We start from the raw sequence: 10,192 nt of genomic DNA, 5'->3' as shown, positions 1-10,192 counted from the left end.
CCCGTCGAGCAAATGGGTTTGGGAGCGGGTCGACAGTAAAAATCTCGGAAATTGCGAGGGGGTCGGAAACCCGCCATCATCCCGCCACCTTGCGCATTTAACTCGAGCAGCATTGAAGACGCGACATGGACTTTATCGGCAGAGGCAGGCTAGCTCCTCAAAGTCATTAAATGCGTGTTGAGAGACCCTGAAGAGGGTTTTTAACGCCGGCTTTTGACGTTTACTGCAGGAGCACGTGATTCACGCAGCTCGGGTACCTCGGGCCATTGACAGCTGGGAAAAGCACCTAAATACTGCAACATTACCCATCATTACTGGACTCATGGAAAGGCTCTTGCTCACTCCATTTTGTCCACAAATTTAGGTGTCAACAGTTTACAGGTTATTTCTGAAACCTCGAAAGCCACTCTCACCACATTGCTACTCAGTATCACAACATTGAGCGATTGTCCCTTTGATACCTGCCAGCTATTACATCAGCATGGGTGTCCCCCATACTGTCTCACCTTGATCCTCAGAATCGGATCAAGATGAGCCCCACCAGTGACAGCAGCAGCCACATCAATAGCAGCAGCAACCACAACAGCAGCCTTTCCCTCAAAGACCTGCCCCTCCACAGGAGAGAGGGGGTCACCACAGGGCTGCAGCACTCCAGAGGCAATACCCCCAACACAGTGCATACAGGCAGAGGATGAGCTTCCTGGACATAACTGAGCAGCAGTGCTTTAGAAGGCTCAGGCTATCACACCATGTCATCGCAGACATTTACAGCTTGCTGGAACAAGACCTGCTGCCCCAGAGGTCCTGATGGACAATCCTCACCAGTGGCTGTCAAAGTCACCACCACCCTCAACTTCTTCATCTCAGGCTCCTTCCAGGGATCTGCAGCAGATATTTGCAGGATCTCTCAGTCGGCCGTCCACAGCTGCATGGCCCAGATGACTGATGCCAATGATATCAGCTTTGCCGCTGACGAGGCCAGTGTTACTGAGTGGGCGCTCAGCTTTGCCGCTCTGGCTGATTTCCCACAGGTGCAGGGCGTCATCGATTGTGCACATGTAGCCATCAAGGCACCTTCATCATCACCCAGGAGTCTTTGTCAACTGCAAGGGCTTCCACTCCCTCAATGTGCAGCTCGTCTGAAACCATAAAAAGATGATCATGCATGTCTGCGCCAGATTCTCTGGCAGCTGACATGACTCTTTCATGCTGCGCTAGTCCACCCTCCCTCAGCTCTTTGCATCTCCAAACAGTCTTGCCGGCTGGCTGTTTGGAGATAAGGGCTATCCACTGAAGATGTTGCTCATGACACTCTTAAGGACGCCAAGTACTGAAGCCGAGGTTTTATAGTGAGAGCAACGCCTTGACCAGATGTGTCACAGAGCAAGCAATAGACATGCTGAAGATGTGCTTCAGATGCCTTGACAGATCTGGAGAAGCCCTTCATTACGCACCAGCCAGAGTCTCCAGAATCATTGCCGTTTGCTGCACACTGCACAACATAGCGCAGCAGCAAGGATTGGAGCTGCAGGAGGAGCAAGGCGCACAGCACACAGCCTCTATAGAGGAGGAGAAGGAGCAGTGGAAGACAAGTAGGAGCAGGAGGAGGAACCTCAGGTGTTAGTGGTGATGTCGCACTTCACCAGGGAAGCTTTGAGGGTGTCCTTGTAAAGTTTCCGCTACCCACCTTTGGTTCGTTTGCCATGAAGGAGCTCCACATAGAGCAATTGCTTGGGGAGTCTCTTGTCTGGCATGCAAAATAAGTGGCCTGCCCAGCAAAGCTGATCAAGAGTGGTTAGTATTGTGTTCCTACACAGATGAGACTGCACACAGGGGGGTTAAAGTAACAGTGACCTCAGTCTTTATTAAGACACTCCAGAGTGAGGAACAGGCCTTAGGGGCCGGCTTATATACAGTGCTCCCAAGGGATGCTGGGATCCCTTGGGACTTCAGAGGATGCGCTCCCTGGTGGGGGAACATGGGAGTGCATGCTTTACAGAGACACAACATCACTCCCCCGCAAAGTCAAAGTGAAAACTATTTACAAGGTGAAGCGGTCAGGAGCCTTTCTTTCCCTGGTGGACCACCTCGGTACAAATGTTTGTTCTGGTGTGTGGGCTGTGCCCTCGCTGGGCTGGCGTGTTGTTGGCCCTGCAGGGCTGCTGGGTGAGCCTGGCCTTGCTGAGCTGTTGGGCATGATGGGTTCGATTTTCTGGTCCGGGGTGGTGTCATTGATCCTTTGGGTGTGTGTTGTGGGCTCGAAAAAGGTGGTGCCTGCTGTGGGTTGTTCAGGGCAGTCAGTGAACCGCAGCCTCGTTTGGTCCAGGTGCTTTCTGCAAATTTGTCCATTGTCTAGTTTGACTACAAACACCCTATTCCCTTCTTTAGCTATCACCGTGCCCGCGATCCACTTGGGACCATGTCCATAGTTTAGCACATACACAGGGTCATTCAAATCACTTTCCCGTGACACAGTGACGCGACCATCGTTTACATTTTGTTGCTGCCACCTGCTCTCTACCTGATCATGCAGGTTGGGGTGAACCAGCGAGAGTCTGCTTTTAAGTGTCCTTTTCATGAGTAGCTCAGCCGGGGGCACCCCTGTGAGCGTGTGGAGTCTTGTGCAGTAGCTGAGCAGTACTCGGGACAGGCGGGTTTGGAGTGAGCCTTCTGTGACTCGTTTAAGGCTCTGTTTGATTGTTTGTACTGCCCGCTCTGCCTGCCCATTGGAGGCTGGTTTAAACGGGGCTGAGATGACATGTTTGATTCCATTGCGGGTCATGAATTCTTTAAATTCGGCACTGGTGAAACATGGCCCGTTGTCACTGACTCGTATGTCAGGCCGTGGGTGGCAAACATGGCCCTCAGGCTTTCAATGGTGGCAGTGGCGGTGCTTCCCGACATTATTTCACATTCAATCCATTTTGAAAAAGCATCCACCACCACCAGGAACATTTTACCGAGAAACGGGCCCGCATAGTCGACATGGATCCTCGACCATGGTCTGGAGGGCCAGGACCACAAACTTAGTGGTGCCTCTCTGGGCGCGTTGCTCAACTGAGCACACATGCTGCATTGCCGTACACAGGACTCTAAGTCAGAGTCGATACCGGGCCACCACACGTGGGATCTGGCTATGACTTTCATCATTACTATACCCGGGTGTGTGCTGTGGAGTTCCGAGATGAACGTCTCCCTGCCCTTTTTGGATAGCACTACGTGGTTACCCCACAACAGGCAGTCTGCCTGAATGGACAGCTGGCCCTTTCGCCGCTGGAACGGCTTGATTAGCTCTTGCATTTCAACGGGGATGCTGGCTCAGCTCCCATGCAGTACACAGTTTTTTTCTAGGGACAGTAGAGGATCTTGGCTGATCCAAGTCCTAATCTGGCGGGCCGTGACATGTGATTTATCATTTTCAAACACTTCCATGACCATCAACAAGTCTGCGGGCTGCACCACCATCAAAAAGTTTACAGGCTGCGCCATTTCCACCCCACTGATGGGCAATGGTAGCCGACTGAGAGCATTCGCACAGTTCTCGGTGACTGGCCTGTAGCGGATGGTATAGTTATACGCTGATAGCGCGAGTGTCCACCTTTGTATGCGGGCTGAGGCATTAGTATTTATCCCCTTGCTTTCAGCGAACAGGGATATGAGGGGCTAGTGATCGGTTTCCAGCTCAAATTTGAGGCCAAACAGGTACTGATGCATTTTCTTTACACCGAACACACACGCTAATGCCTCTTTCTCAATCATGCTATAGGCACTCTCGGTCTTAGACAAGCTCCTGGAGGCTTAGGCGACAGGTTGCAACTTCCCCACAACGTTAGCCTGTTGTAATACACACCCGACTCCGTATAACGATGCAACACATCGATAAACACTCTGTTACCCTTCTTGGCTGTAACAGTTTAGCACGAGTCTTTGACACGGGTTATACAATACAAGCAGCTTGTTGGAGCATAAAATGTTTCTGGCTTTCTCAAAAGCAAGTACTTGTTTTTTTCCCCATACCCAGTTCTCACCTTTACGCAATAAGACATGTAGTGCTAAGAGAGTGCTTAACCCCGGTAGGAAGTTACCAAAATAGTTGAGGAGTCCCAGGAATGACCGCAGCTCCATGATGTTCTGTGGCCTGGGCGCATTCCTGAAAGCCTCTGTCTTGGTGTCTGTAGGGCAAATGCCGTCCGCCACGATCTTTCTCCCCAAAATCTCCACTTTTGTTGCCATAAAGACGCATTTCGGCCTCTTCAGCCGCAGCCCTATGCGATCCAGTCGCTGGAGGACCTCCTCCAGGTTTTGTAGGTGCTCGACGGTGTCCCGACCCGTGACCAATATGTCATCTTGAAAAACCACCGTGGGTGGTACCGACTTGAGTAGGCTCTCCATGTTTCTCTGGAAGATCGCTGCAGCCGACCGAATTCCAAACGGGCACCTGTTGTAGATGAACAGTCCCCTGTGCGTGTTGATGCAAGTGAGGCTCTTCGAAGACTCCTCCAGCTCCTACGTCATATAGGCCGAAGTCAGGTCGAGCTTGGTAAACATCTTCTCTCCTGCCAGCGTCGCAAATAGGTCGTCTGCCTTAGGTAGCGGGTATTGGTCCTGCAGCGAGAGACGATTAATAGTTACTTTATAATCGCCACAAATCCTGACCGTGCCATCACTTTTGAGTACTGGAACAATCGGGCTGGCCCACTCGCTGAATTCCACTGGGGAGATGATGCCCTCGCGTTGCAGCCTGTCCAACTCGATTTCCACTCTCTCCCTCATCATGTGAGGTACTGCTCACGCCTTGTGGTGAATGGGTCGTGCCTCTGGGACCAAGTGGATCCACACTTCGCCCTGGAAAAGTTTCCAATGCCTGGTTCAAAAAGGGAAGGAAATTTGTTAAGAACCTGGGTACATGAGGCCTCATCGACATGTGATAATGCTCGGATGTCATCCCAGTTCCAGCGGATTTTGCCCAGCCAGCTCCTTCCAAGCAGTGTGGGGCCATCGCCCGGGACAATCCAGAGTGGCAGTTCGTGCACCGTGCCCTCGTAGGTGACCTTGACCATGGCGCTGTCCAGGACAGTAATAAGCTCTTTGGTGTACGTTCTCAGTTTTGTGTGGATGGGGCTCCGGGCTGGTCTGAGTGCCTTGTTGCACCACAGTCTCGCAAACATCTTTTTACTCATGGTGAATTGGCTAGCGCCAGTGTCCAGTTCCATGGCTATGGGTAAGCCATTCAATTTTACATTTAGCATTATAGGTGGACATTTCGTCGAAAATGTGTGCACCCTGTGTACTTCAGCATCTGCCTCCTCTCTCTGAGGCTCGAAATTGCTTTGATCCACCATGGACCGATCTTCCTCTGCCACGTGGTGGTTAGCAGGTTTTGCAGAGCTTGCAGCCCGTTGGAGGTGCCCCATTGTTCCACAGCTCTTGCAAACATACCCTTTGAAGCGGCATGAAAAGGCTGAATGGAAGCCTCCACAATGCTAACAAGGTGTGAAGTGCCTTGCATTCATCCTTTGTTGCGGACTCTGAGTCATCTGAGGCCTGCTGGCAGCTGCAGACTCGTGATTTCTGTCCTCTACATTTCTGCTCGCAAACACAGTTCCAGTTAATTTATGAACATTGCTAGCATTTGTGTGCTGAGAGATTTGTTTGGTGTTATCACTGGTGGACATAAACGCCTGTGCTATCGCAATGGCCTTACTGAGGGTCGGTGTCTCTACAGTCAAAAGTTTTCGTAGGATGGTCTCGTGGCCAATGCCCAGTACAAAAAAATCTCTGAGCATTTGCTCCAGGTAGCCATCAAATTCACATTGTCCTGCAAGTCGCCTTAGCTCGGCGATGTAGCTCGCCACTTCCTGACCTTCAGATCGCTGGCACGTGTAGAACCGATACCTCGCTATCAGCACGCTCTCCCTCGGGTTAAGATGCTCCCGAATCAGTGTACAAAGCTCCTCATACGACTTATCTGTGGGTTTCACCGGAGCCAGAAGATTCTTCATGAGGCTGTAGGTCGGTGCTCCGCAGACTGTGAGGAGGACCGCTGTCCTTTTTGCAGCGCTTCCTTCTCCGTCCAGCTTGTTGGCTACAAAGTACTGGTCTAGCCGTTTGACATAGGCTTCCCAGTCCTCACCCTCCGAGAACTTCTCCAGGATGCCCACAGTTTGCTGCATCTTTGCATTGGATTCGTATTTTCGTCACCAGTTATTATGTTCCTAACACAAATGAGGCTGCACACAGGGAGGTTAAAGTAACAGTGACCTGTCTTTAATAAGACACTCCAGAGTGAGGAACAGGCCTTAGGGGCCGGCTTATATACAGTGCTCCGAAGGGATGCTGGAATCCCTTGGGACTTCAGGGGATGAGCTCCCTGGTGGCAGAACATGGGAGTGCATGCTTTACAGATACACAACAGGCATTTCATCTTTGCGCCGCTAGTACGGCTTAATCTCTTCCTGCATTTCCACTGGGACACTGGACCAGCTCCCGTGAAGCACACAATTTTTTACTAGGGCCAGTAAGGGGTCCTGGCTCGTCCAGGTTCTAATTTGTCGGGCTGTGACGGGTGATTGTTCACTCTCGAATGCTTCCATAACCATGACTAAATCTGCGGGCTGTGCCATTTCCACCCCCGTGGTGGGCAATGGCAGCCTATTGAGAGCATCGGCACAGTTTTGTGTGTCTGGCGTGTGGTGGATGGCGTAGTTGTATGCGGACAACGTGAGCGGCCATCTCTGGATGCGGGCCGAGGCATCCATATTTATTCCCTTACTTTCGGAGAAAAGGGATATCAGTGGCTTATGGTCAGTTTCCAATTCAAATTTGAGCCCAAACAGATATTCATGCATTTTCTTTACCCCATAAACACACGCTAACGCTTCTTTTTCAATCATGCTGTAGGCTCTCTCAGTCTTAGACAGACTTCTGGATGCATAAGCAACCGGTTGCAATTTCCCAGATTCATTAGCTTGGTACAAAACCCACCCGACGCCGTACGACGACGCATCACATGCTAGTACCAAACGTTTACATGGATCATACAACACAAGCAATTTCTTTAAGCATAATAATTTCCTAGCTTTTACAAAGGCATTTTCTTGGCCTTTGCCCTATACCCATTCGTCTCCTTTACACAGTAAGGCATGTAATGGTTCTAACAGTGTGCTGAGACCCGGTAAGAAGTTACCAAAGTAGTTCAGGAGTCCTAAAACGACCGCAGCTCCATCACGTTCTGTGGCCTCGGTGCATTCTCGATTGCCTCCATCTTCGAATTGGTGGGCCTGATGCCGTCCACAGCGATTCTTCTCCCCAGGAACTCCACTTCAGGCACTAGGAAAATGCACTTCGAGCGTTTTAACCTGAGCCCCACGCGGTTGAGTCGACTAAGAACCTCCTCCAGGTTCTGCAGATGCTCAACTGTGTCCCGACCTGTAATCAAAATGTCGTCCTGGAAGACCACCGTGCGCGGGACCGGCACAGCAGGAGGGGAAAAGGAGCGGCAAGAAATTGTAGATGGAAGTGACCGGGGCCCAGGAGAGGTGTGAGTTAGGGGCTCAGGCGAGGTGAGGGCCCAGGGGCAGCACGGGCCAGCCCACACTGCGATGTGTGCGTGCTCGGTCTGTGTAGCAGAGCTGGTCTCCAGTCATCTTGGGTAATCATTGCCATGGACCAAGACCTAGCTTTGTCAAGCCTGTGTGGTGGCTGGTATGCAACGGCCACCACAATTTAAAAAAATCCACACACAGGCATCTTCCACCCTTCAGGATCTGGAATATTAGTTCGGGATATGGAACATTGAAACAACTGCGAACTCATCCCTTTTTGACGTGGAAGCAAGTCATCCTCGCTTCGAGGGACTGCCTATGATGATTTCTGAGTGTAATACGCGCGCCTCTGGCACCCCTGGTGGCCAGGAGTGGGATCCGGGAGAGGCCTGGAGGATGGGCGGGTCTGGAGGCGGGGCCTGGAGGGAGAGGCAGGGCCTGGAGCAAGGTGCCGTTCCGGAGCGGGGGCGGGGCCTGAAGCAAGGAGCCGTTCCGGGGCGGGGCTGGATAGGGGTGGGGCCTGGCGGAATATGAGCGAAACCGGGGAGTGCCGCTGGAGAACCGCGGCACTGGGCACTTACACTGGAATATACGGATAAGAACTAGGAACGATGAACGCGGCCTGCAGCATCATGGGGCTATGTTCCAGTAGTGCTGCTATCTCCTACCAGGATGGCCGAGTGGTTAAGGCGTTGGACTTAAGATCCAATGGACATATGTCCGCGTGGGTTCGAACCCCACTCCTGGTAACTGGATTTTTGCACCAAATAAACCAGTTGATGTGCAATTTTATTAAATAAACGGCTTTAATTCAATGTGTGCTTTATAAAAGGTTTCTGTATATAAAATTGAACTTTAAAAATATATTTATTACATAAATGTGGAATATTTATATAGTGTGCATATAGTTATTAATAGGATTTATTATATAAAATATCTTATATAAAATAAAAATTTTAGATAATTTAAAATTTATTATTTAAAATACTTATATTCAAACAACAGTCTGCGAATATGGCTCAAAATGATTTTTATATAAAATTGCAACGTAACGTATTCTTTAAAAATGTTATGTAAAATGTTAATTTTATTTATTAATAGTATTGATTATATAAAAATATAACGAATATAGTATCTATTTCTATATTATGTAAACAAAATTGTTATATTAAAGATGTTTACTCTTAAAATAAACGTTTCAATGTTGTTTGTTTAAAATGCACATTGCTCAATCATCCAGAACTTTAGCAATTGATTTTTTTTTAAATAACACGAAAATAATTGTATGAGGTGAGTAGACTGCAATGTTAATGTTAAAGTATATGCCTTGCAAGTTAAGGAGGTCTCTGTGATCGTATCTGGAAGGTTGGGTTGAATGGCCTTTCTCACTCGGAATGATCTTGTGATAATATTGCAGAACAGTGACGCCTGATGTTCACAGTTTTACATTACACCACAACCCTCTTTCTCTTGTCACTGCAGCATAAGGCTGCAGAGGGCAGCAAATGACAGCACAGGGCTGAAAATGGTAGCAGATGGCAGCAGAAGGCTGCAGAGGGCAGCAGTCTTCTTCTTAGGCAGTCCCTCAGAGTCGAGGTGACTTGCATCCACACTAAAAATGTGTTCTCAGGTGACTGATGAATCCGATGCGGGACCTAGTCTCTGTCAGACCAGCGGCAGGTCGGGGTTATAAGAGGAGGAACCACTTCAAGATACAGCACGAGCCGTTACAGGAGGGCGGCGACTTCCAGGAGAGCGACTGGGTGGCATCACTGATTGGAGCGTGGGCAGGAACTTCGGCGGGGTCCAGGTACAGCAGAGGTGTGGCGAATGATTGAGGCAGTCGTGCGGCGAGAGATCGTGGCAGAGATGGGGCAGAGGAGCGGAGAGAGATCGGAGCCCAGGAGAGGCGAGAGTTCAGGGCCCAGAAGAGGCGAGGGCCCAGGGACAGCACGGGCCAGCCCACACTGCGCTATGTGTGCGCAGTAGGTCCAAGCTGGTCTCCAGTCATCTTGGTTAATCCTTGTCACTGTCAAAGATTAGCTCTATCAAGCCTGTGTGGTGGCTGGTGTGCAACAGCCACCACACATTAAAAAATCCATGCACAGGTATCTTCCACCCTTTGATATGCAGTTCACAACCTGGAATATTGGGTCCTTCATCAAAACACCTGTGAACTCATTCCTTTTTGGTGTGGAAGCAAGTCATCCTCAATACAAGGGACCCCTAAGAAGAGACAGTCTCTGTCACAGGTGGGGCAGATGGTGGTTGAATGAATGGTTGGGTGGGGTGCTTGGCTTGCCGTGCATCCTTCCGCTGTTTACGTTTGGCTTCAGCTTGCTCCCGGCGAAGAGACTCAAGGTGTTTGGTGCCTTCCCGGATGCTTTTCCTCCACTTTGAGCAATTTTGGGCCAGGGATTCCCAGGTGTCGGTGGGGATGTTGCACTTTTTCAAGGAGGCTTTGAGGGTGTCCTTGAAGCGTTTCCTCTGCCCACCGGGGTCTCGCTTGTTGTGTCGAAGCTCCGAGTAGAGCATTTGTTTTGGGAGTCTCGTATCGGGCATGTGGACGAGGTGGTCCCTCCAATGGAGCTGATCGAGCGTGGTCAATGCTTCGATGCTGGGGATGTTGGCCTGAGCAAGAACATTTA

General features: G+C 50.2%; 1 non-coding gene across 1 annotated transcript; it reads left to right on the top strand.

Moving 5' to 3' along the window:
* The first annotated feature begins 8,210 nt into the window (after window positions 1–8,210).
* On the top strand, window positions 8,211–8,293 carry trnal-uaa (transfer RNA leucine (anticodon UAA)). Its single transcript has one exon. It is a non-coding gene; the product is annotated as a tRNA-Leu (tRNA).
* Window positions 8,294–10,192: the final 1,899 nt, after the last annotated feature.

Source organism: Pristiophorus japonicus, chromosome 9 (assembly GCF_044704955.1).
Source record: "Pristiophorus japonicus isolate sPriJap1 chromosome 9, sPriJap1.hap1, whole genome shotgun sequence".
NCBI lineage: Eukaryota > Metazoa > Chordata > Chondrichthyes > Pristiophoridae > Pristiophorus > Pristiophorus japonicus.
The sequence above is the reverse complement of the archived record's forward strand: the minus strand, read 5'-3'. Positions and strand labels throughout refer to the sequence as shown.